The sequence below is a fragment of the Ambystoma mexicanum genome, chromosome 5p (genome assembly GCF_040938575.1).
Source record: "Ambystoma mexicanum isolate Mex_15411 chromosome 5p, UKY_AmexF1_1, whole genome shotgun sequence".
Classification (NCBI taxonomy): domain Eukaryota; kingdom Metazoa; phylum Chordata; class Amphibia; order Caudata; family Ambystomatidae; genus Ambystoma; species Ambystoma mexicanum.
In genome coordinates this window covers 635,069,033-635,095,097 of record NC_090930.1, presented here as the reverse complement: position 1 = coordinate 635,095,097, position 26,065 = coordinate 635,069,033, and positions in this window count along the sequence as shown.

Genomic DNA, 26,065 nt, shown 5'->3' with positions numbered 1-26,065 from the left:
TGCAAAACGATAATAGATCTAAATATAGATGTTTTCGTAAAGTCTGAAAGGATTTTGTCAAGTGGGGCTAGGTTATATGACGATTGTATGTGCATACATTTGACACTTTCAAAAAATAAAACATGGGTGGATTTCCAGCAAACTTGCGTAAGGAGCATTGGCAAGGACCTACAAGCATGGTTTTGCAAATGTGCCAGTGTTTTATTATTTGACAAGTGTCATAATGTAGCTACAAAAAATAGCGGTATACCTTTAGTGACTGAGGGGTATCCTGTGGCCATGGGCAGCGGCCAGATTGTCCAGGTCATGGAATAAGGTCATGATCCAGAAAATCTGGCTACTGGCCATGACCACAAGGGACAAATCATAAGATTAAAGTGGCCGTGTCCACCTGGGACTGGCTTTGTGGTAAAGTTATTCGAAATTAGGGTAGATCTGAAAGGGAAGAAAAATATGCTTGTGGTAATATGGTTCTCTTTTTGCCTTCTACAGGCTGACATGGAAAGCGAAGAGAGGCCTTGTATGGAACCCTCGCCTTCCCTTTCTATGGTGGCCATCTTGGAAAAGGATTTTCCTTCCTACACCGTGTCCGTGTAGGAACAAAAATCCAGTTTTTTAGCACCCCTAGTTCCCGCTTTGGGAACCTAGGATGTTAATGTCCTTGATCCACCATTTCAGGGGCTTGAATGGGGGATAATGGTCCAGAGACCTCGTTAATCACCCTCTCTTCGCTTGGGCTGATATCTTGCACTGCTGGGCCAGTATCCACTGTTCCAGTCCGTGGAACGGAGGTTGAACTTCACATTATTCCATTAGCATAACACAAAATGCAAATGGAAATGTTGGAAAATCTTATTGAGTCTATGTACTTTACTGAGAAATAATAAAGCAGATGGAGTCTATACATGTTTTTTCTTTAGTTCTATTTTTTAACTGTGAAAGATGGTTCCTAAAGGAATATGTCTTTTGTTGTTTTTGGATGTAATTTTTTTGGAAGGAGAGCTGAGATCGAAAGTTGGGGAGGGAAATGACGGAAGAGGAACCAAACACTAATATGGAGGGGTAGGTGGACAAGGGAAAATGTTGTGTGTGTGTTATTGCTAACGTAGGGGGCAGTGTTTCTCATGCTCCTTGATTACAACAGTGGTGGTGGCCCTTGGGGTGGAGGGTAGGCATTAGCTGATGCCATTTTAAGATAAATAGCAGATTTGCTATAAGTATGTACTGTGTACTAGATTGTTAATGGATAATGAGTAGGAATAGGTGTTGGAGCTGTGCAAGGGAAATTTTGAAGTTGAAAGTTCCTAGATCAGTAGAAAATGCAGTTCTGAACTGTCCCTGAAGCAGAGATCTGATGCGCCCCCTATATCTTACGTCATCTATGATGCAACTCTGTAATAAATGCAAATGTTTGCTGATGTTTGGCAGAGCATTCTTGGAGTTTGCACAGTTCTCTGCTTGCCCTATATCGATTTAGATAAACGTTTACTTTTTGACTTCACCCGCACCTGGTCTTGGTCTCATTCCCACCTGGGGTGTGTCCATCACTCACTCTCATTGTGGAGTTTTAAATGCCTTTTTGGGGATGCTTACTTGCACCTTATCCAGCCGTTCCTGGATATTGTGGGATGAAATTGTGCTTTTTACAGCATACACAAGCATATTTTATGGCACAAAATTGAATTTATTGCTGCCTTTTTGCAGCACATGTTTTATAGACTTGTGGGTGTAATATTGCCAGGTTGCAAGAACAAGGCAGTGCCAGAGACAAGAGGGGAGCCAGGTTGTCATTATTTGCACCTTTTGTATCAATTTAATAGGAAGAGTCAGAGATATCCATGTCTTCACAAAACAGTGGTATTTTGTCTCTGCTGTTCTGGTTTAATGTGTGCACCTATTTAACATTGTTAACTCTATTGATCATGATCATTTTTAATGGTAAAACATTTCCCTATGTGTTCTCCAGTGCTGTATTCACCCAGACACCCCACTCACCAACACCCCTCACACTTGCTAGTTCCCCATCATATCTTACTCTCTCAAACACCTATCTCTCAATCTCACTTCCTTCATTTTCCTCATTTGAATATAATTTTGCTCAATTTGCTTATCCTCGCCAAATTAACTTTCTTATTCTCAATCACCCCAACCCTCTCCCTTTGTTTTTAGAGGATCTTGATTCTCTTCTTTCTCATCACCTTTCACTTTCCACTTGCTTTGTGCTACTTGGGGATTTCAATCTTCACCTTTATACTGCACATGCTCTTTGCTTCCTCTTCTAATTTCGTTCCATCTTGCTCAACTTTCTATCCTTCCCTCCTATATCTTGCTTTCATTGATTGATTTAATTGTTAGTTCTTTTGCTCCTGACACTCTCGCTATTGCTCAGCCTAGTTATCTACCTGATCATTTTCTAATTGTCTCCTTTCTTACCTGCTTCTCATTCCTACTCTATGTCCTCTATCTCTCTCGTTGCGACCTCTGTTCCAATATGCAACATTTTGTTCTTCTCTATGTTCCGTACTTCCCTCTCCTACTCAATGTTCCACTGGATTCTGATGCTATCCATCTTGATTCAGTTTTGCATTACACATTGGATGTACTGCATCTTTCTCATCCATTGTCTCCTTCCAAAAAACCTTCTCAAACGTGGCTCTCTCCTGCTCTTTGATCACTTATTTCGACCTTGTGTAAGGCTGAACATTGTTGGAAGATGTCTTGTGCTTTTGATGACCTTTTGACTCTTTCTTCTCTTCATTCAACTTACGATTCTTTTCTTTCAGCTGCCAAGAAGCAGCATTTTTCTTTGCTTACTCTTTCTCTTCCTCATCACCCTCATCAGCTTTTTCAATTAGTAACTTCTATCCTCTCCCCTTGTTCTCCTGATCCTTCCCTTTCAACTTCTCTCTCCAAACTGATTTTTCTGATTTCTCCACTTCTAAAGTGACTTCTCTTTGATCATCTCTTTCTTCTACTTCTTCTCATTCTTTCTCTATTTTATCTTCCCCTTCTGATTTTTCTCCATCACTATCTTCCTTTTCTATGCTCTCCAAATCTAACACTATTCCCTCTGCTCTGGTTTCTTCTGTTGATTCTTCTTTTGATTGTATATCTTACTTTTATAATTAATTGTTTACTTGAATCCGCTTCCTTTGCCTCTTTTTATAAAGATGTTGTAATTATTCCTACTATTAATAAACCTTCTTTGAATGTTGCTCTTCCATCCAATGTTTGTCCTATTTCTTAGCTCCCTTATATTTCTAAGCTACTGGAGCAAGTTGTGTATACTCAAATTACTTATTTTCTTCATTTTCATTCCCTTCTATACCGCTTGCAATCTGTTAGTGTCCTGCTCACTCCCTTGAATCTGCTGTAGTTCATGATTTAATATCTGTCAGACACAATAAGCAATCTTCTATCCTTGTCCTTCTTGAGCTTACTGATGCTTTCAACACTGCTGATCAATGTATATTGCTCTCTTCTCTTTCAACTCTTGGACTATATGGTTCTGTGCTTGGATCCTTAAATTCCAATCTTTCCAACTGCAATTACTCTGTTTCTTAGGCTGGTCAGTTTCCTATTAGTATCCACTTCTCTATGGGGTACCTCAAGGTTTTTTATTGGGTCCTCTTCATTTTTCTTTATATACTATTCATTTGTCTGACCTTATCTGTTCATTTAATCATTCTTGTCACATCTATGATTATGATACACACATTTTCTTTGCTTTTTTTCTCATTTTATTATTCATTTCATGATCACACGGTTTCCTCCTACCTGCTTGCTGTTAAGCCTTGGCTGTCTTCATGGTTTCTTCATCTTAACCCCTCCAAAACTGAGGTTCTCTTCTTTTCTTCTTCTTCTCAATTTACTGCTCCCCCTCCTTCCATTCTTCTTTTCCCTCCATCAGTTCTTCTTTTCTCTCCCTCTGTGCAAAATCTAGGTGTCATTTTGAACTTGTATCTCTCACTTTCACTTTACATATTTCTAACACTGCCTGCTTGGCACGTTTCCATCTTTACAACCTTCAGTGTGCCTGTTCGTTCTTTCTTTTCAGGCTAAAAAACATCTAATTTATTCTCTTGATTTGTCTCTCTTAAACTGATGCTCAGCTCTCTTATTAGTTCTTCCGAACTTTTACCTGACTCTTTTACGTTCTGTTTTTAATACTGTGATACGTCTTCTTTTCCAGCTCCCCTTTACTTCTTCTATTACTCCTATTTGCTTGCCTCTTTACTTTCTTTTGATATATACCTTATCTTTCACTTTCTCTGCTTTGTCTAAAAAGCTATTTTTGAATGTGCTCCTTCTTATCTTTTTCTCTTGTTTCTTTCTACTATCTCCCTCAATCTCTTCATTCACAATCACAATTTCTTCCAATCACAATGTCTTCTTCTTGTTCCCAAACCTCCCTGTGCTTGATTCCAATGTATGAAATAATGTTGTCTAACGCTTCAACGAAAGCGCTAAATAAATAAAATAAAAAACAAATATTCTAACAGTCATGCCCAGACTCGCATGCTCTGGCACACTGACAAGTCACAACTTACACGCCCTAATCCCTGTCACGCTACCAATTCAAAACCTGTGCACCCCAGTTCCTACTGCAGTTGGCAGCCCTTCATTCATTCTCTCTCCTTCTGCATCTTGTATTCTTTTTCCCATTGAATCACACTTTTTCCCAAACTTGCTCCAAACCTGCTGCTTTTTACCTATTTCTGGCCATCTGTTACCCCTCTGCTTCCTGGCCCTCTGCTCCCTCTCTTCTTTCTGACCCTTCAGCTCACCTCTGGCCCACTGCCCCAACTATGCTCTCTTGCCCACTGCTTCCCCCTCTTGCTCACTGCTCTCCATCTGCTTTCTTGCCCATCACTCCCTATCTGGCCAATCAATCCCTGCCGCTTTCCTTTCTCCTTCATATTATGACTATTTTTGATTTTTTTGAAATGTAGATTTTGAGCAAGATCCTCAAACAATGAGGCACCTGAAAATAGAGCAGAGGATGTGCTATTTTTAGGTGCCTATTTGGAAACGCAATGGTCCCCGTATTCCCAAATGTGACCTGTGCATTCCCAAGGGGCTGAGCAGAAGCAGAAAGAATGCACTGGCCAGCTCCCTTCAATGCAATTGTGTCCAAAGTGCTCCTCCAATTTTCTCCAGACTCCCTGCACCTACCTTGGTGCTGGAGAGATAATAATTTATTTCGGTTTACACCATTTACAAATGAAATCACAATACAGTAGAAAGTACTCGGATACAAAAACGTTTCTTAAAATATGGAATATTCAGCTACAGCCATACTTGTTTATAAACAAAAACGCTGAGTTAAATGTTTCTTTCCAGATGCTTAAAAAAAACAATAATAGACTCAAATAGATTATTTGCAAAACATCCATCCACATTAGAACGAAATGAATTGCCTCTGGAACAGATCTAATATTATTGTAGATAAAATGACTTTCCAACCACTGTCTTCTTGAATTTAGCGGTCTTTTGCAAATCAGCAAGAAATATTGTAAATCATATATAGAACCACTGCCAAAACATCTGCACCCTTAATGGTAGAACATTTAATCTCACCATTGCCAAAATATGTCTTTGGGTTGGAGAGCGAATCAGGCTCGACAAAAAGTTGTCATGATGGATACAACGTGCAACCATTGGATATCCCAATGAGCGTAAGTTTACCATACTATTTATGGCTTGGTCAACTTATATTTTCATCACTTTCGTTTTCAGCTGTTGATTAGGCATCAACTCCCCCACCACCATCCCCCTCAGCTGCTCAATCTCAATGCTCTATTTTCTACATAGTAAAGAGCATTTCTTATGCCAGGGATAAATATCATGAATTTCGTCTTTTATTAGCTCTTCCGTCCCATTTATAAAGTTGAGGGCTTGAATGCAACTTCAGAAAATAATCTGAAAATCAGCCCGATATTGAGAGCACACATTTCAAGGGCAAGTGCTAAGCGTGGGGTACTTGGACCCATACCTAGCATCTTCCTTAAATAAGTATGTAAAATGCGATCCAGGGCCAGACAACACGCATTGCCCCAGATTTCACTGCAATATAACAGAGATGACTATACCTTTGCTTCAAGCACCGGAAAAGCATTTATCCAGATGAAAGGCGAATCTCTTGAGGCCGCCCCGACCTATACATAGATGATTTTTCAGCAGCTTCTAATGTGCAGACCATGAGCAATTACTCAAAAATAAAACATCTAGATAGGATTATGAATCAACAACATTAATACTAACATTGTTTATACACCAGGTATATTTCCTTTTGTGGGTGCCAAAAAACACTATCTTAGTTTTATTTAAATTCAGGCTTAAAGAGCTTGCTTGAAAATAGCCTGCTGCATATCTCGAACTGATACTCAGACCCTTGGGAGTTAAAATCTTAAAGAAAAAAATTAAGAAAACAAATTGCCCATTGGACAGCATTGGCGGACACCATTATTAGTCAAAAACTCCCTAGTTGCCCCAGATCTAGATTGGCCAATAACAGAAGCCCTGGAGTTAGAATACAAGCAGATGATTAATTGCAAATGGGCAATCGGCATGCCCATTTCTTTTCATTTATCCCACCGAAGAGAGCAATCTAGAGAATCAAAATCCTTTCCTAAGTCTTGGAATCCTGCATATAGTATACGCCCTCTTAGTTTTACGTATTTGTCTACGATAGTTGCGATATAAAATACATGATCGAATGACGTAAAACAATTTCTAAACCCTGCTTGCTGAATGGGTAATATTTTATGTTCCACCGTCCACAGCTCAAGCTTGGCTGATAAACAGCTAGCAAAGATCTTAGACTCACTGTCCAATAGCGATATGGGGAGGTAGCAATGAGGATCATTGGAATGTAAGCCCTTTTTAAAAATTGGTTTAATTAGGATCTTAGTCTAAGATAATGGAAGAATCAGAGAGGAGGCAATTTGATTGAATATTTTCAACAAAACTGGAGCCCACCATTCTCGGAACCACTTATACATTTCTTGCCTGACGCCATCAAGGCCCGGTGTCTTGCCCGGCTTTGTGCATTCAATGGTGACTAATACCTCCTCTGTTGAAAAAGAAATGCCAGTGCTATCACTCTAAGTTTGGAATACAAAAGCAGGAGATGAGCCAGCTACTGTGATGGGGAGAAGTAGGAGAGTCAGTAGAGGCAAGGAAAATGAAAGTATAGTTTCAGAAATGTTTAGGTGAAGGAAATAAGATAACATCCAGGACTTTATAGCTGAAAGACAAAGTGAGAAGGTAGAACGGAAAAAGTCAGAGAGAGAAGAAAAAGAAAACAAAATCTGGGAGTAGTCAGCATAAAAGTGAGAGGACAGATTGAAGAAATTAATAAGTGTTGAGTGTTGCATAATATAGCGAGAGCAGAGTAGTGGAAGAATTTGCAGCACCTTGAATAACACCTTAGTTAAGAGGATGTCTGGAGAATTAGTGCCAGCCCATGAAACAGACTATGTACAAATGGAGAGATAAACCGCGGTCGGAAAAATATGATAGATACCACTGCCACCAGCCAAATCTTAAAGAAAGGGGAATTAAATGATGTTCCATTAGAGAAAGACAAAAACGGATAACTATTAACCCTTTCCAGTACTCTATGTAAGATATGTTGTACTGGGTCTTTGAATTTACAAAGACTAATCAAGTCAATGGCACCTTTACATGTTCTGGGAGACAGTAGTCAGTCCCAGAAAATGGAGTTTAAAGTGGGAAGTCTGAAAAAGACAACACTGTGTCACTGCACTTAAGGTGTAAAAATGTGATGCCTATGGAGTAGGTGTGGCTCCACAGTCTTTAAAAAATGTAAAACACACACAGCAAAACACATGTAAGAGTGGGAAAAAAGGCTCACACTCTTACCAGGTGAAAAAAATAAATCCTAGAAATCCAGCAAATTTGCTGAGGGACTCAGTAAGTAAGGGAAATTAGCCATTCAGAGAATTCTCCCTAACACTCCCCCCCAGACTAAGGGACAGGAGGATTTAATCCACTCCTGGATGAATCTCTTCACTCTAGTCGATTATAAACATCCTAGAGAGACTGTCAGCATATTGGTGGTGACAACCTGACCTGTGCTCAATGGTGAAATTAAACCCTTGCAGGCAGATTGACTATCTTAGAAGTTTTGGGTTCTCCCCTTTCATTTGCATTAACCATCTCAGGGGTTGGTGGTCTGTCTAAATCACAAAAGTAGATCCATACAAGTATGGTCTAAACTTCTTCAGAGACCACACAATGGCAAAACACTCACATGCTACGGTTGCCCACCTTGTTTCTGGTTCATTCAGTTTCCTACTGATGAAGCAAATGGGGTGCTGCCTACCTTTCTCATCCAGTTGACTAAGGACTGCACCTATACCTGTATTGGATGCATCTGTCTGCATAATGAAGGGTTGGTGATAATCAGGAGCTCTTAGGACTGGAGCTTGACGAAGGGCTTTCTTCAGGTTTTCAAAGGCTTGAGTGCACTCCTCATTCCATCTAAACTTGTTAGGGAATTTTGGAGCGGAGATTACATTCAACAGAGAAGCTATGGACCCATAGTTCTCAATGGAATTCATATAGTACCCAGGGAAACCTAGGAAGGCTCTCACTTGGGTTTGAGTAGTAGGGGTGGCACAGTTTTGTACAGCTTGTATGTTGCTAGGCAATGGCCTTATTTCACCTCTTCCTACCTCATGACCAAGGTAGACCACTTTGCTGTGACCAATTTGACATTTGCTTGCCTTTATGGTCAGATGGCCCTGGTCAAGAGCCTGCAAAATATATCCTATGTGATCAACATGTTGTTTCCAATTAAGACTGAACACTGCAGTCTCATCCAAGTATGCCATGCAGAAGTCCTCCATCCCATTCAGAACTTAATTGACCATCATTTGGAATGTAGCAGGTGCATTTTTTAATCCAAGAGGCATAACCTGAAAATGGTAGAGGAATGTTGGGGTTGAAAATGCAGTTTTCTCCTTGACATGGTCTGTCAGGGCTATTTGACAATAGCCTGACGTCAGATCAAATGTACTGAGGTACTTGGCTGCACCAAGGTTGTCCACCAGTTCATCTGTCCTTGGAATAGGATAGGCATCAGTCTTAATGACTGCATTTAGAACTCTATAGTCCACACAGAATCTCAACTCCTTGTATCCTGCCTTTGGTACTAGAACAACTGGACTAGACCATGGACTTGTAGAGGGCTCTATAACCCCACGATTAAGCCTCTTGTTGACCTCTACTTTCATGCAGGATCTCACATGTTCTGACATTCTGTAACCTATGCTTTTCACAGGTAAACAGTCACCAGTGAGAATATCATGCTGGCCCCAACGGGTCAAGTCTGGTGAAAGTGAAAACAGGGAGTCAAACTGATTTAACAGAAACTTGCACTCCTCTTGTTCAAATGTCAGATTAGAAGAGAGATTGACTCCTATGTTCTCATCCAAAGGTTGGCCTCTGAGTAGGTCAGTTAGAAGTTAACTCTCCTCCTCCTCCTGAGCTGAAGCTAGAAGCAAATCTCCCACTTCTGGTCTTGAGACATATGCCTTCAAATGGTTGGTGTGAAAGACTCTGGGATCCTCCTTTGGTCTGCCTAAGTCCACCAGATAGTTTACTTTTCCAAGTTTGCCTACAACCTTGAAGGGTCCTATTCTTTTGTCCTGCAAGGCCCTCTTCCTTGTTGGCACCATAACTAGTACAAGCTGGTTTTGAGTAAACTTAACCATGTGGGCCTTGTGGTCATGCCAAAGTTTGACCAGAGCCTGACCAGCTTCCAAGTTATCACTTGCTTCTGACATCATGTGTGACTTTCTCCTCCGGAGACCTATCACATAGTCAGTCACACTGACTGGCTTGGGAGAAGGAACACTCTCCAACCCCTCCTTAATCAGGGCCAATGGACATCTGACTGGATGGCCATAGAGAAGTTCCGAGGGACTGTAACCAACTCCCTACTGAGGGACTTCTCTATAAGCAAAGAGAAGGCATAGCAGTAGAAGGTCCCACTTTTTCTTAAGGGGTTCCTCTAAAGCACGTATCATGCTCTTCATAGTATGATTAAACCTCTCTACCAGCCCATTTGTCTGTGGATGATAAGCTGTAGAGAACTTGTAACTGACACCACCATTTTTCAACATGGCTTGCATGGAGTGGGACATAAAATTAGATCCCATGTCGGATATCACTTCCTTAGGAAACCCTACCCTGTTAAAAATAGTAGAGCCTTAGCCACAGCCTGAGCAATAACAGTCCTCATAGGAATTGCTTCAGGATACCTAGTAGCATGGTCTAGTACATCCAGGAAAAACCTGTTTCCTGAAGATGTGGGAGGGTCAAGCTGACTAATAATGTCGATGCCCACCCTCTCAAAAGGAACTCCTACCACTTGGAGAGGCACCTATGGTGCCACATTCATGGCTCCACTCTTGCCAGAGGTTTGGCAAGTGTGACAGCTCCTACATAATTTTTCAACTTCTGAACCCATCTTAGACCAGTAGAAGTATAAAGAGAGCCTTTACTTGGTCTTTTTCAAACTCAAATGACCAGCCAAAGGTATCTCATGGGCCAACTGTAGGAACTGGAGTATGTTTTCTAGGGGCACTACAAGTCTTTTGCAGTCCCCAGGGAAAGACTCAGTTGGTTCACTGTAGAAGAGGCCATCTTCCCAGTGCAACCTATGCTTCCCCGGCTCTTCGAGCTGAGAAGCTGCCTGTAGGTGAAGACCTTCAAGAGTAGGACACTCTCTTTGTCCTCTGCTGAAGTCTGCCCTGTTGGGTCCACCTTCTGCCAGTAAAGACTGTAGCTCAGGATGGTCAACACGGTTCAGATCTCCAAATAAAGTTATGTCTTCTTCCAGATCTGACTCTTCAGAAACTGGATCAACCACATAGGGTTGTACCTCACACTCAGCCTCAGCAGGTGGAGAAGTCACAGGTGTGTCTTTGGAAAATCTTGGGGATGTCCTTGTTGGTAGCACAGGGGTTTTATCTGTTTTCTTCTTGGAGGTCTTGGGTTTCCCCTTTGCCTCTTTCTTTCCTGAAATAGCAGTGAGCAACTCCTGTGGGGTGGGGCTGATAGTTTCCTCTATCAATTCCCCCGGAGAGCCTTTCACGGTCCTCACCCTTGCAGGCATAGTGAGCTCCTGTTTCCTTTTACTGGGAGGCCTGGGGGTACTAGACACAACTCCAAGAGTTTTCAAGTCATTACCCAACAGGACTCTCCCAGGCACTTCTAACATGTATTTTGACAGTCATATCGTTACACTGGATGAGAGCTGGTAACTAGGGAAGCATTTGCACAGGGACTGCAGATAACTTGGTTAGGAATTTGGTTGCCTTAGTGACATCCTCTACCTTGAAAAATTATTAATCAACCACAGTTATGCTGGCTCCAGTGTCTCGGATGGCAGGAGTCTCCTGGCCATTCACAAGAACACTATCTTTATAATACTCTTTAGTATTATCTGGGATGGAATTATAGACATCTAAATTATGTTGTTCCCACAAATCCAGGGACACTAAAGAAACACTGCCTGAGACTCTCATGAGTTTAAAGTGGGAAGTCTGAAAAAGACAACCATGTGTCACTGCACTACAGGTGCTGTGTGACACACAGTAAAAAGATGATGCCTATGGAGTAGTACTATGAACACAAAAATGTAAAACACACACTGCAAAACACATGTAAGAGTGGGGGAAAAGGCTCACACTCTTACCAGGTGAAAATAAAAATCCTAGAAATCCAGCAAAGCTGCTGAGGGACTCAGTAGGTAAGGGAAATTAGCCATTCTGGAGAATTCTCACTAACACCTGTAACAAAGGCCATGTGTGAGTCTTGGATTGGGTAGCAGAATCCATAGTGGGCACCATGGAGTGGGTACTACAATCCATCAAGTAAAACAGTGCATGGGAGTTTTCTATGTAACATAAGGATAAAAGAAAAGAGATGTTTCAGAGTGTTTTAGATCCTGGGAGATCCTGGACTCCTGCTATTAATCCAGAGGAAGAGGGTTTTTTAGTGTATTGTTATGATGATTGTTGGTTTGTGTAAATTGGTCAGTCTTGCGAACGTCAGAGGGAAAGTCTCCGGACTCTTGGTATGCCACTGAACATAGTTTTTTTTTGTTTGGTGATTGTTCTGTAAAGGCAAAGTGAGCGGTGGGTGTGGGGTGGGTGTTCTTGAAGAGTTACTTGTCCACAGTTTATTGGTTTCACTGGCCACGAAGGATTTACAGTCACTTGGTGGCCAAGCAGTGATGTTGCAATGACAGAGAGGGCTACAATTCCTGTGAATGATGTGGAGAGCTTGTGGCTGTGGCTGAACGCATTACACATGTGTTTGTGATATGGGTGAGTGACTCATTATAGGCCTTTGTGGTTTTACCCGCGATGTGGGTGTTGATGCCTCTCTTTTTTTCTCATTATAGTATACCCATTATTAATATAAAGGGTAATTATAAAATGAATACACATTGTGAATTAGCAAAAACTAAACATGTAATAGATTTGGGCTGTATATAGTGCCATCAATGCTCTGGCTAAATGTATATTCTGTGTCTGCATGTCGTTTCAACACATTCATTTTGGTTCCGAACAAACAGAATTTTGAACAAGCCTCTCTTTTGAGAGAAGGGATTTTAATTCAACGTGTTTAATTAGTTATAATTAAAATCACACCTTTAACCATTATGATGGCAAACAATGAGGCTGTTACACCACGTAATAGCCTCCAACTATTTCACGTTAATACGGCTTCTTCTATTTATATGCTGCTAATGTCATTCCTTCACACTTCATTGCTCACTAACCGTTTTTTTTTCTTGTATTCATTTGACCTGTTTTGGTCTAAGGAAACAAAAGATTTTTTGTCTTTCCTATGGGACCCAGTGCAATCTTACATTTTCCATCGTTCTGACTGCTTCAAATATCCGATGGCGCATCTGCTGATAATAACCATAGTGTCAGCACCAAACAGCAATTGCTTCTTCGCACTGATGCGGCCCTGAAAGGCAGGCTGGACACGGTTATAATTATGCAGATCTTATGTCGCAGTGCTTTTGCAGAAGTGCATTGATTCACCTCACCCAGTTATAATGATACGTGGTAAATGGCGTTTGTTTTTCTTGTAGTCAGACAGCAGTAAGTAGCCTCAAGATTAGGGAATGCTTACAAATTCACCGTTTTTTATTGAATCAACATGTACAAATGGTGCAATGTGATTTGTCACACAATGTGTGTTTTCCATGACATGATTGTAACTCTTGATTCCCCTATCTTGTGGATCTGCATCCACATTCAAACCAGTGTGTCGTTTCCCCCTTCAGGAGCAGAAAAAAATGAGTGAGTCACAAGCACCATGTTATGGTGATTGGTTTTGTACTTAAAAAAGTAGACATTTTTAGAAGACCACCATGCTCACTAGTCACAGCGTCGACTGACAAAGACAATGGCCCTCATTACAACACCGGCGGTAACCAATGGCACTATTAGCACCATGGTTGTTGCCGGTATTGTAACGAGTCCGCCATGGTGCAATGGGAAATTACCACCCCATTCCAAGGTTGGCGGGGCTTTTTTTGCCACATAGGGCTCAATGGGAATGGGGAAGGCGGTAATTACGGTACTGCAAATTGCGGTACCGTAATTACCTTCAAGGTCCCTTTGCGGGTCCCTACTTTAACGGCTGGTCCAGACCGGCCTTGAGGTCGGGAGCCGCAAAGGGACCTCGTATTTAGGCGCTAAGCGGTTAACGGCGCTGCAGCCTTTTACAGCGCTGTTAACCCCTTAGCACCTGGGTCGTAATGAGGCCCAATATGTGAAGTTTGTGTAGACATTTTAAAGAAGAATTATAGGCTTTCACCGTTGCCGTCCTATGCATATGTACTGCTCTCTCCTTTTGGCCTTGAAATCTTCACAAACTCTAACTCAATCTCCCTTCAGATCCAATCTTAAAATTCACTTGTTCTTATCTCGCCTCGCTGCCCTTCTTCTACGCATACCTGCTCTCTCACTTCACCATTCCTCTGAAGACTTGTATGCCGCATCCAAACTACCACCACCCAGGTCATATAGGATAGGCCTTGAACTATCTGCTGTATTTGACACAGTTTACCATTTCACAAGTACATGTCTACTCACAGAAAGAAAGGCATTAACAGTCAGAGTGCACAACTGGTTCTTCCTGTACTTCTCTGGCAGATCCCAAACATCTCAGATGGGTTGCTTCAGATCCTACCATTTCCTGGTCACCTGGGAGTCCCACAGCGATTAATACTCTTGACAATCATCCGCACCTGCTATATGGAGCAACTTGGGTCACTTCTCATTCAGCCCCATATCTCACTTCACCAATACGCTGACCATACTCTGTTATACCTCACATTAAAGTGAACCCGAGACATTTAACAAACTCAATCTGACCAAAATAGAATTAATTAATTAATCTTAACACACTTAATACTGGATACCAGTCCCTAAGCACAGGACCAGGAATCAAACCTCTGTTGCTCAGCAATGTCTTGCTTCCAAAACAAAACAAATTGCCCCTTAGATATCCTCCTGGCCTGCATATTCATCGTATTCATCAAGGTCTCATATTAGGCAATCCACCGAAACAGGAGGCCAACACATGCTTCATCTCCAACATCTGATTCTTGACCTTTCAAATGTATTTTTCACTCTGAATGCAAACACCCTCTGCATTAAACATTACTCTCCTTAGCATTATTTGTATTATGCTATGCTGATTCCACAGTGAATGTTATTACTCTCTCACTTAGTTCTCTTCCAAAGACTCTCCTCCCAATTCATTGGCAACGGCTTTCTTAAAGGATTTTGTTCTGGGTTATTTTTTTTTCTCCTATATTATTTAATTTAATAAAATCTTCTCTTTCAGCATACTCATTAGCTATTTGCTGATGACATTCATATCTTCCATTCACTAAGCATCTCTAGCTGTAATATTCCGTTTAACAGGCATTAATCACTGTAAAGCCTCTTTCGCCGTCCTGGTGCATACAGAAATCTCATTTTGCAATCATCATCTTGAAGAAAATGATTACATATTTGTAGAGGCAGCAAAAATACTATTTAGTTAGAGCTTTGAATCTTAATATTCGTAATTTCTCTGTATAAAAGGGACATTTATGGATATGTGTGTGTGTGTTCGAAATGTTCAGCATACTTCCCAACATGCGACAACACCTGAAATTTGGCATGTGGGTAGGTTCCATGGTGTAGACAATGTAACAAGTGTAAAATATACCCATTTTTGATTTTTTAATTTTTTAAAAAATGGTCTGCAATGCTTACCCCAGCTATATGCCTCTTTGTGCTGTAGTTCTCTCGTAGTTCTGTGTTAATTGTTCCTAAAGTTCAGCAGTTCATGAAAACTTAAGCAACTCATTGTTCCTAAACTTTCTACACTATAATCATTCTAACTGACATTAGCAGCACTCACTTTTGAATTCATCCGTGTGACACAAAAGAGTTCTTTTGTAGCACTGCGAGTGACAGGAAACAGTGCATGTCTCTTCAATAGTATCTGAAATGAGTGTGTCCATCACATCGTTGCACATCTCTCATGATAATTACCCACACTTAATTTCCCACAGAAGTTGATGCATGTATGCCATCTCAACAGTACAAAGCTTACATGCTTCAGCCGTACACGTACATGTTTGGCATTACACGCGCACATGCTTCAGCCCTACATTTACGGCACTTATGTTGAGGTTGCCGCTGCATCGCCTGTAGATCGGGACACTGATAATGTTACTACGCAATCTCACCACTCCAACTCAAAGTAGCTGAAATCGATTCACAGGATTATGCTTTTTTCATGGTCCGTTTTATGTGGCTTGCACCGGAGTTAGAAACAAAGACAATTTGTTCACACTAGCTCCTACAGGAAAGACTAGCAATATTCTCTACAAAAAAGAATTGGTTTAGAAGTAGGAATTACCATGCAAAGCACAGGTAGATCCGCTAGTAGCTTAGATAACAAACTAGATCCGTCAATCATTCACCAATTCCAGGTGATCCAAAAGAGAGCAGCCTGGCTCTGTTTGTTTAAAGCTAGCAAACCTTCGGACAGATTATGATTTTGGTGGTGCTAGGTAAATATTGTCAGTGAAGGAATTAGCACAACCTTTACAACTCTGCCAATTTCTCACAAATTCACTAACCATACATTACTTGTGCGCCTTTCAGCCATTATGTTTTCATGTTCAACAAATTTCCAATTTTGTCTTTTAACTGCATCCTAGCGTCACTTCGATGTGATCTACTTCCTTTAATCTTTCCCTTTCACAACCATTAATCCCAGATCCTAAAAGAAGTGGGACACTGTGTCCTTGTGGTAGGACTAATAGGAGGTAATTTACAGAGCAATGAATATCTGTGTGAAATGGGATGACTCAACAGCGTCCTCTTCCAGATGGGGTGTAACGCTAAACCTGTTGTGTTGATGGTTTTAGTGAGAGGGGGGCAGCTCTATGGGCGGCAGAACCGCTGCATGTGTACAAACAAAAACACTGCATTCCCTTGCATTTTCTCCCATGCTTGTCATCAGACGTTTGGGTGCTTTAGTGCATGGCTGTAGCATGTGTCCCGGGAGGATAGCTCAGCGGCAGCGTGCGCGTCTTGGAAGCAAGACGACACGAAGCAACAACAGGTTCGATCCCCGGGTCCGCGCTTAGAAACCTTTGGGTGTTAAAGCGCGTTATAAATACGTAACTAAAAAAAAAAATAAAAAAAAAAACCACAATTACGCAACTAAGAAAAACAAACAATTCCTGTAACAGCGCCTCGATGCCTGTGGGCTGTGTGAGCGCTTTATAAATGTAAATTAATAAATGGGCAGAGGAGCAGGCCTCTGTTAAAGGCACAGCGGCCTTTGCATATATGTGACATTATCTTGCATTTGTATGACATCAACATGCTTTTGTCTACAGAGAAGAAAAGGAGGTCTATAAAAGAGTGACAGACTTGTCTTTGACGACAAGGAGGCAGGTCTGTGTTGTGGGTAGGGTTGAGGCTTGGAAGTGGGAAGGGATGTAGGCATTCACCCTCTATGAAATATGAATTTAACACATGCAAAGTCCCACTCAGGCCCCTTTTCTTGCACAGTTTACCCTCACAGGTGTGTAAAATCAATTGAAAATTGGTAAACTTAGCAACAGATAGGGAAGTTCCCGGTGATGTAAGAAGTTTCACTACTTCAGTGCTTCACGTTGCCTTCTCAGAACGCTTCTCAGTGATTTAAATTTTTGTTAAATTCTCAACTTTATTTAGAGGATAAACGTACATGAATCACAGTAACAGCATGACAAAATGATATTTTTCCATCTTACCTGGATAGCTATATAATACATGTCATTATACATGCACCATAGTACCAGCTATTCTCAATACAAGCTGCTGTGAAATTCACCATCACACTTGTAAACATAAGAATAATGCACCACCATTAGTAATTAACACGTTGTGCTTTTTAGTGTGGGTTTGGACAGTAAATTGCACATTTTGAAAGCCATTTTTTCTCAAGTTATTGTGGCGGAAGAACCCCCTCGCACCCTCTTTGATGTGGGTTGGGCTCACTCACTGCGCTCACTTCCAAATTCACCCGGAGAAATTTACGCCCCACCAACTTTAAAAATCACCCGCCACCACTGAGTTAAAGTAGTGAAGGGCCTTACAGGCATATTGTTGCTGTGATTTTATTGTTTTGTATTGGCACTGTTTTACCATTTTATATGTACATTTGTATATGTAATAAAGATTGCCCACGCTTACAGCTCAGGAAAGTCTTCATTCTATTAAAGACAAGGAGGCGAGCATTATGCTATACTTTCTTTATTACTGCCATAATTAGCTTTTCAAATTAAACTTTTAAAACTACAAATTTTGTAATGTTTTTCTGAACTTTCTTGAAAAAGGTGCAAATTTTGGGTTTAAAAGTTCTGCAATCCAAGTAAAGTCTCAAAATTTAACTCCAAACCACGACTCCCATGACTCTCCGGGGTTTGGTAGTCCTGACCTCTCCTCCTGCACATATCCGCATGCAGGTCAGCCCGTAAGAACCCTAAACCCTAGGTCCTTTCCTCTTTCTTTTTCTTTTCCGAATTTGTCTATGAACCGCAACAGTCTTAATGCCAACTAGAAAACGATCTTCAAACTGTAACTGTGACTTTGAACTGTTGAAGCCTGAACTCCTTGGATGAAGGTGCTTGTGTCCACATTAATCTCCCTGTTCACGATCAGGTCGCTTTTTGATCGTCTCCTACGAGAAATGGAAAACAACACATCAGGGCGGGTATCCAATAAAGCTGAACATTTAATACACGATGTAAGAACAATCTGTGTCCACAATCTGGGTGGGATATAATGCTCGCCTCCTTGTCTTTAATAGAATGAAGACTTTCCTGAGCTGTAAGCGTGGGCAATCTTTATTCTATGACAAGACAGGAGGCTAGCATTATGCTTGTTCAAAGCTTGCTACCACTCTATTTGGTATGTTTGATACAGGTTTGAAATAAAATGTTTTGAAGGTCGACTCAGATGACCAATCGGCTGATTTCATGATATCTTGAAGGGATACTCCTGCTGAAAACGCTCTAGAAGCCATCGCGCCCCTGGCAGAATGCGCGCCAAACTGAGCTAGGTCTATCCCTGCCCATTCCATTACCTCTCGCACCCATCGAGCAATTGTCGCTGCAGCTACCGCATGATAAGGCTTTCTACGCGCTATTAGCAGTTGAGTTACTCCCTGAGGCCTTAGGTGTACTGTCGCCGTTTCATAATCCTTAATGCACTGAGCTACGCACAGTTTCTTATTGTCTACAAATTAAGGGTATGAGATAACTCTGGAATCTGACTTTGTTCGCTTAGCTATGGTGAAAGCTACTCCGTCTGGGTAAAACATCTTTCTATCGATCTCTAGAGCTTTCACGTCTGACACTCTCTGGCACGCTGTGAGACATAACAACATTGCTAGCTTTCCTGAAAGCTGAGAACGAGAAAGATGTTCGTTCTCTGGCCATGCCAGGAAAAGTTGGAAAACTTCTTTGACAGCCCACAAAACCGCGTATTTCGGCTCGGGGGGCCTTCCGAGTTTCATTCCTCTCAAGAGACGAAGTACCGTGGGGTTCTCGCCAATGGCGGCATTTTCTACTCTGTCATGTCCTGCTGAGATTGCTGATCTAAGCACTCCTATCGTCCTGAAGGCGTTACCTTCTTGAAATTTCTCTGCTAAGAAGTTGAGTATTTGTACTACAGGTGCAGAAACGGGATCCATACCATGCTCCGAGCACCACCAGGTCCAGCTCTTCCATGCTGCGTTATAGCTCCTAATGGTGGAAGGCGCCCAGGAATCTCTGATGCAGTCTGCAGCGAGCTGTGAAATGCCTGGCAATTCCCACTTTCTCCTGAAACCCTGCAGACCATCAACTACAAAGTGTTCGCTATTATCAACGGGTGTCTCTGCCCGGACGGGTCGAGCAGAAGGTCTAGATGGTGAGGAACTATCCTCGGAAAATCCGTAGAAAGTTCCATCGCTACTGGAAACCAGGGCTGGGACTTCCAGAAAGGGAGGATTATTACAAGCTCTGCTTTCTCCCTCCGAACTTTTGCTAACGTCCTTGTGATCATGAGGAACGGTGGGAATGCATAGTGGAGCGCTCCGCTCCATGATTGGAGGAACGCGTCCGTACCAGCTGCACCAGGGTCTATCCTCCAGCTGAAATATTTCTGAGTCTGCGCGTTCAGTCTGGACGCAAACAGATCTATGTGGAGGGGACCCCAGAGTTCTTGTAGCTTGCTGAATATTTGTGGGTGCAGTCTCCAGTCGCCGGAATCCATTAGATATCGTGAATTCCAGTCTGCCACCTCGTTGAGGGTGCCTGACAGGTATTCCGCCGTGACTGTGATCTGGTTCTGAAGGCAGTAGTGCCAGAAGTCTTTCGCTTGTTCTGCCAGCATTTTGGACCTTGTGCCACCCAATTTGTTGATGTAGCGCACTGCGGAGATATTGCCCAACTTGAGCAGCAGGCAGCATTTGATTTTGTCTTTCGTAAATGCGAGAACTGCGAATGACCCTGCTAATAACTCGAGACAGTTGATGTGAAGGTGTAACTCTTGCTTCGACCATTTCCCTCCTGTCTCTATGTGTTCGCACCATGCTCCCCAGCCAGATCTGCTCTCATCGGACTCTATGATGATGTCTGGGGAATCCCCGAAAATCGCACGGCCATTCCAGGCTTCCATATTCTGGAGCCACCATTGTAGTTCGGTCACAGCGTCTGGATCCAGAGTCACTACCTGATGGTAACCTAGCCCTCCTTGTAGGTGTCGTATCTTTAACCTCTGTAACGCTCGATAGTGGAGGGGCCCTGGGAAAATCGCCTGAATGGAGGCTGCAAGCAAGCCCACTACTCTGGCGAGGTTCCGTAGGGAAATCACTTTCCTCGCTATCACTAGCCTGAGTTCCTTCTTTATTGCCTTCACTTTGCGAAGAGGAAGTTCGAGAGTCGCTTTGCGCGTATCTATGTTGAATCCTAGGAATTCTAGAGTCTGGATCGGTACCAACTGGGATTTGTCTAAATTCACTAAGAATCCTAGAGATGTTAAGAGAGAAAATGTCCACTGAACGCTCTTGGTGAGGGTCTCTTTGTCTGGGCCTAGCACGAGAATATCGTCTAGGTAGATAATGATGCGAATCCCTCTCTCTCTTATGGCCCCTGCTACTGGTCTCATTGGAGAATGCCCAGTTTGGTGAATGCCCAGGGTGCTGACGCTAGGCCGAACGGGAGACATGTAAAATGCCACGTCTCCCTGTTCCAGCGGAAGCGGAGATATTTCCGAAACTCCTGAGCTATCGGAATCGTAAGGTAAGCGTCCTTGAGATCGAGCCGGGCTAGCCAGTCCCCTGTACGCAGGATATCTCGGAGCAGATGGATACCTTCCATCTTGAAGTGATTGTACACTAGCCATTCGTTTAGACATTTTAGGTTTATGACTGGTCGGATTTTTTCCCCTCTGTGAACTAGAAATATGTTGCTGAGGAACCCTGGTCCTCCTTGAACATCTCTTTCTATTGCATTATTTTCTCTTAGCTTGAGAAGTTCGCTGTGCAACAATGCTGCTTCTTCGTCTGCCATGTGAATGGGGTGAGGCTCTGATCTCTGACCGGGGTTCCCTACAAAATCTAACTGCAGGCCTACTACTGCTTGTAAAACCCATGCATCGCGCAATAACGCTTGCCACGCGCTCAGACAATGAAGGGTTCTCCCTCCTACTTTTATGCCTATCGCACTCACCTCCTGAGACATTGGGCTGACGGTAGGTTTCTCTCCCTCTATGACCTCTGGGAAACCTGGATCTGGTCAGAAAGAAGGTATCTTGTTGTTTCCCTTCCCAGTATTGGGCACGCGGCCCTTGGGGTCTTCGATGGTAGTTGAATCGACCGGACGGGCGACCCCTTTGGCGTCCGGTCCCGTAAAAAACACGATTCGGAAAGATCTTTTTTATTGAGCTTTGCGCTCTCTCCAGAGCGGAATAGGTGCCCACAAACTGTGTAATTTCTTTAGCGATGCTTCGCCGAATAAGAGTCCTTTGGCGCTCTCGCCTGCTTAGTAGGAGTCGAGATCACTTAGTTTATTATCGATCTTTAGCAGAACTCCTCTTCTTTTCTCGGAGGAGATTGCACAATTCGCATTGCCTAAGAGACACACTGCTCGTTGGGCCAATTAGCGAGTGCAGAGACGTCCACCGGGGTACCAGTATCTTTTGCCTTTTCTGCCAGGTCCATTATTTTGGCTAATGGTCCCGCCAGGTCGAGGAGCTTGTCTTGGCACCCTCGCCAACCCCGATCTACTCCCTTCCTTATATCTTTCGCTGATTTAGTCACAAAAGTGACCATCTTGGGGTCTAGATCTGGTGTTTCTGTTAGTTTCCCCGGTAAGTCTGGTCTGGGGCATTCTGATCTCATACGAGATCGTACGTCTCATTCCAGTGGTTTGCGGATGTGCTGCGCCATATGCGCTGCCACTCTAGGTGACGGCACCCACTCCGAAGATTTCGGATTCCTGATCGTCTCCGGATCAAACATGTCAGTGGTATTATCCACCTCTTGTGGATCGATCTCCTCCTCCACCTGTTGAAAGGTGTCATTCTCACCCTCGTTGTCAGGCATATAGCCTTCGTCGTTGTCCCCTATATTTTCCACCCCTGGGGGAGGGGGTCGATCCTGGCATTCTTTTTTCTTTTCCAGGAAGGCTCTCTTTAGCCTAGCGACAGGGTAGCTCATTTCTTGGGGAGCAGTATCCTCCTTTCCATATTGCTCGGGGGGGTCAAAGAGTTCTTGCTCTTCCGAGCTGCTTTACGCCCCTCAAGTTCAACCCCAGTGGGGTGTCTGGCTGACGGTCCCTCTCCGGGGCGCTCTGCTCTCCTCTTCCTGGCAAGCCTTGCTTGCTGTTCCGCCAAAATAGCCTCCATTACTTCTAACCTCTTAGCAATAGGTTGTACTCCCTGTGAGACTGCTTTAGAAAGCGAGTCTCCCAGCACCTGCTTAAAGCTTTGGGAGAGGTCTGTCTCCTGATTGTAAGGACTGTCCTCCCATTCTTCTTCAGACCACTCTGGCGAAGTGGATGGTGTCTGGCCAGGGCTTCTGCTTTGAGCCATGTTAATATTGGCAGAGCCAAATCTGTGTGTCAGCCAAGGGGTCTGGATCTGCTGCTACTCTCACTCGAGCTGTATAAAGCCCAGCTTTCTCTGTTTTTTGTATGTTCAATACCAACGTGAGCAGCTGTATATTATAAATGCCCCTTTTTCTTTTTTTTTTTTTGTAAGCTTGGAGGCCGTGTGTATGACCTTCGCGAACGCACTTTCAACTGTGCGCGCGAGCGTTGGACGCGCAGGGAAAGCTGGGAGATTATTCCTTCTCCCGCTCCCCTGGTTCTGTAAGGATATTTGGCGTGTTACAGTACAGAGTACAGCACTACTGCACAAGTAGCACATTTTTTTTGCAGCACCACCACAAGGGTGCGGTACATTGCTATATGGGTTACCAGATTAACAAGGAAAGACAGGCTATTCAGTCAAAAACGATTTTAACATATAAGATGCAAATCTATTTTACAGTTAAAAGCACACGTGCTCATTTAAAAATGCACACTATTTTTCACCTGAAATGCCTATGGTGCGAGAGACACATTTGAAAATTAACAGCTAACCTATTAACCATTAACCTGACTAATAAAACCTTATTTAACATAACCCACTAATAAAATGTGTTCTCCACTGCAGAATTAGGCATACTCTGAAAACCATTTAAATGTGTGTGCAGATTTTTTTTTCTTCTCTTCTCTGCCTGATTCTCCGTGTTTTTGTGCACAGTAACTGCAGGAAGAAGGAAGTCAGATTTGCAACAATTGCAAATGTATAAGCGAAGCTATTGTTGAAGAGTAGGAGGATGAGAGATGATGGATTTCATTGGGACACATCATACAGAGGGCTGAGAGGAAAGTTTTAGTGGGCAGTAACGGTTTGAGAAGGAGACATTTTTTCTGCACTACTGGGGAGAAGACCTGGCTGTGGGGCTCCTGACTGAATGCAGATTCCTGTGTCCTGCTGCAGTCGAGATTGGGGAGAGCTGAAAGAAGGACCTTTCCACTGGCTGAGGCATTCCTATCTGCAAAAGCTGAGAATTCCAGGCAATGAACCCGGTTTGAGAAGGCAAGCGTTCCTTTTTGCTGGAGTTAATCCAAGGGAGCCACATTCACAAAGAGAACAGCCAAAGAGAACAACTAAAAAGATAAGGTAATGAGAAGTGTGGGAGCTGAGTGTGTACGGTAATATGCAGTCAGTGTAGGATTCCTGTGCATGCCTTAATCAAGTGCTAATGTTGCAATTTGAGTTCTGTTCTCCGCCACTCTCTTTGCAGTGTGTCACAGACAATGCTTTGACTGTACCATTTTATTTCTGTAAAGAATGAGATCGTGTTTAAATACAACTTTTATAATACAGAAAAATATTTGAAAACAGACGGGTGATGTTTATTGTTTACCATTACAATGCTGATGATGTGGGGAGATTTTTAAACAGTGCAATGGTCATTTTAAGACAGATGTGTGCATGTCAGAATCAGTATGAATAATTGTGAGTGACTGTAGCATAGCTTGTTGGAGGTACATGAGCCAACGGGAAGAGAGACTCTCTGAACATAGCTCCCTACCGTATATAAGGTAGTGGAAATTACCACAAGACTACCACATATAGCTCTCTGTCGTAAATAAGTCAGTGAGTTCGCCCATGGTGGCACACCAACACCATCACTGGAAAATGTGGTATTCCTAGAATGCAGGTCTGAGGTCTCTCTAGTGATCACATGAAAAATCTAAGCAAAGATAAGGGATTCTGGACATTGGGGCCACAAATAAAACAAGGGAATTATGCTCACCAAAATACCACCAACCACGTATACCAAATATGCAGGTCTGGGTGCTGAAATAATGCATGTCCATTGTATTATTGTTGCACATGGCCAAATCTGAATACAAAGAGTGATTATTGCTAAGTTATTTTTCGGCGGTAATAAAATACCGTCAGGCCCCAAATCTCCACAAAATACCCTACATATTTATATACCCTCCTTTTGTTTTTAGAACTTGGCTATAATCCAAGCCAATTCCTAAAAACAACTTGTTCTTTCTTTTTCTTTTAAAATGCATGTGTATTGGGATATCTTTCTCTTCCTGACGTAGTCAGTAAAATCAGTAACATTTTCATTTTTACTGATAGCACAATACACCATCCACCCATGATTAGCACCAGGATAGCCAAACCCACTATTGAGCGTTCCCCCCAGGTTCCCCAATTAAATCTTTCCACTTCTATTATGCCCAGATTACTAATTGTAATATTGTTTTTTCGCAAATTCATTTTCATAACATGTCTTTCTTTGTGATTCAATCAATATTCCACATCTGGATCTATTGGAAAAGTATCCCTTTGAAAAAAATCGATATTTTCCACTTGGCTTTCCCAAACATCATTTGTTACATGAAACAATGTTAATCCCCCAATTGACACAATTGCATCCTTTGGAACCTGTAAATAAAAAACATTATATTTTACCTGTTTAACCACGTATGTTCCATGGTTTAAATGTACTACCGTCATGTTCTTTAAACAGGTGCTGACCAACCATTTACCTCTGACCATCTTAGCCTGTGCCATTTCTTCACTCCCCATATTACTAATAATCACTTCACATCCCTCTGATATATTTGGGTCAGATTTCAATCCACAAATAGCATCTGTGGCATCAGGAACAAACGGTTTACCTGGACACATATAATTTTGTTCTTTAAATGTTACACATGTTTCCAGGTTTGGTATTAAATAAACTTCAGGTTCCCATGACTGAAATGCCACCACTTCTGGAGTCTTAATCTTAATGAATTTGTCCTCTTGCCAAAATCCCACGTTGTGTACCCATTTCGTTTGATAAATAAGTTCAGGGGCTACAAATGGGATGCATAGCAAAAATCCGATCTCTAGTCTTTCCAAGTCCACATATAACGGCATTGCATTCCCCATTTCGAATGCAATTTTTACCTGTATAAGGTCAATTTCCCTCCTGGTCAATCTTTCTATCATTTGACGAATGATATCCTGCGAAACAAAATACAAGGGAATATGTCCTTGAATCAATTGTGAAACTGCAGTTTGAACTTCTCTCATATAATTCGTTAATAGTCTATCAACAGGACTCATTATGTTCAATATTTCATTTAAAGTTCTGTCATGCTTAAGTATTATTTTAGTCGCCCGTTGCATCACATCCGCTTGTTCATTTAGAATGATTGCAGTTTCATTTATGAATCTTATTTGTTCATCCAGTCCCCCTCTAATTCCATCTAATGTCTTTTGTATTATTTCTAGGTCAATACTCAGTTGTTGTGCTTTAGTACTCAGTGTTCCTACCGAAATAGAATTGGCTGTTGATATTGTGGTACCTATTATTGCTCCAACCAATACCACATTTTCCA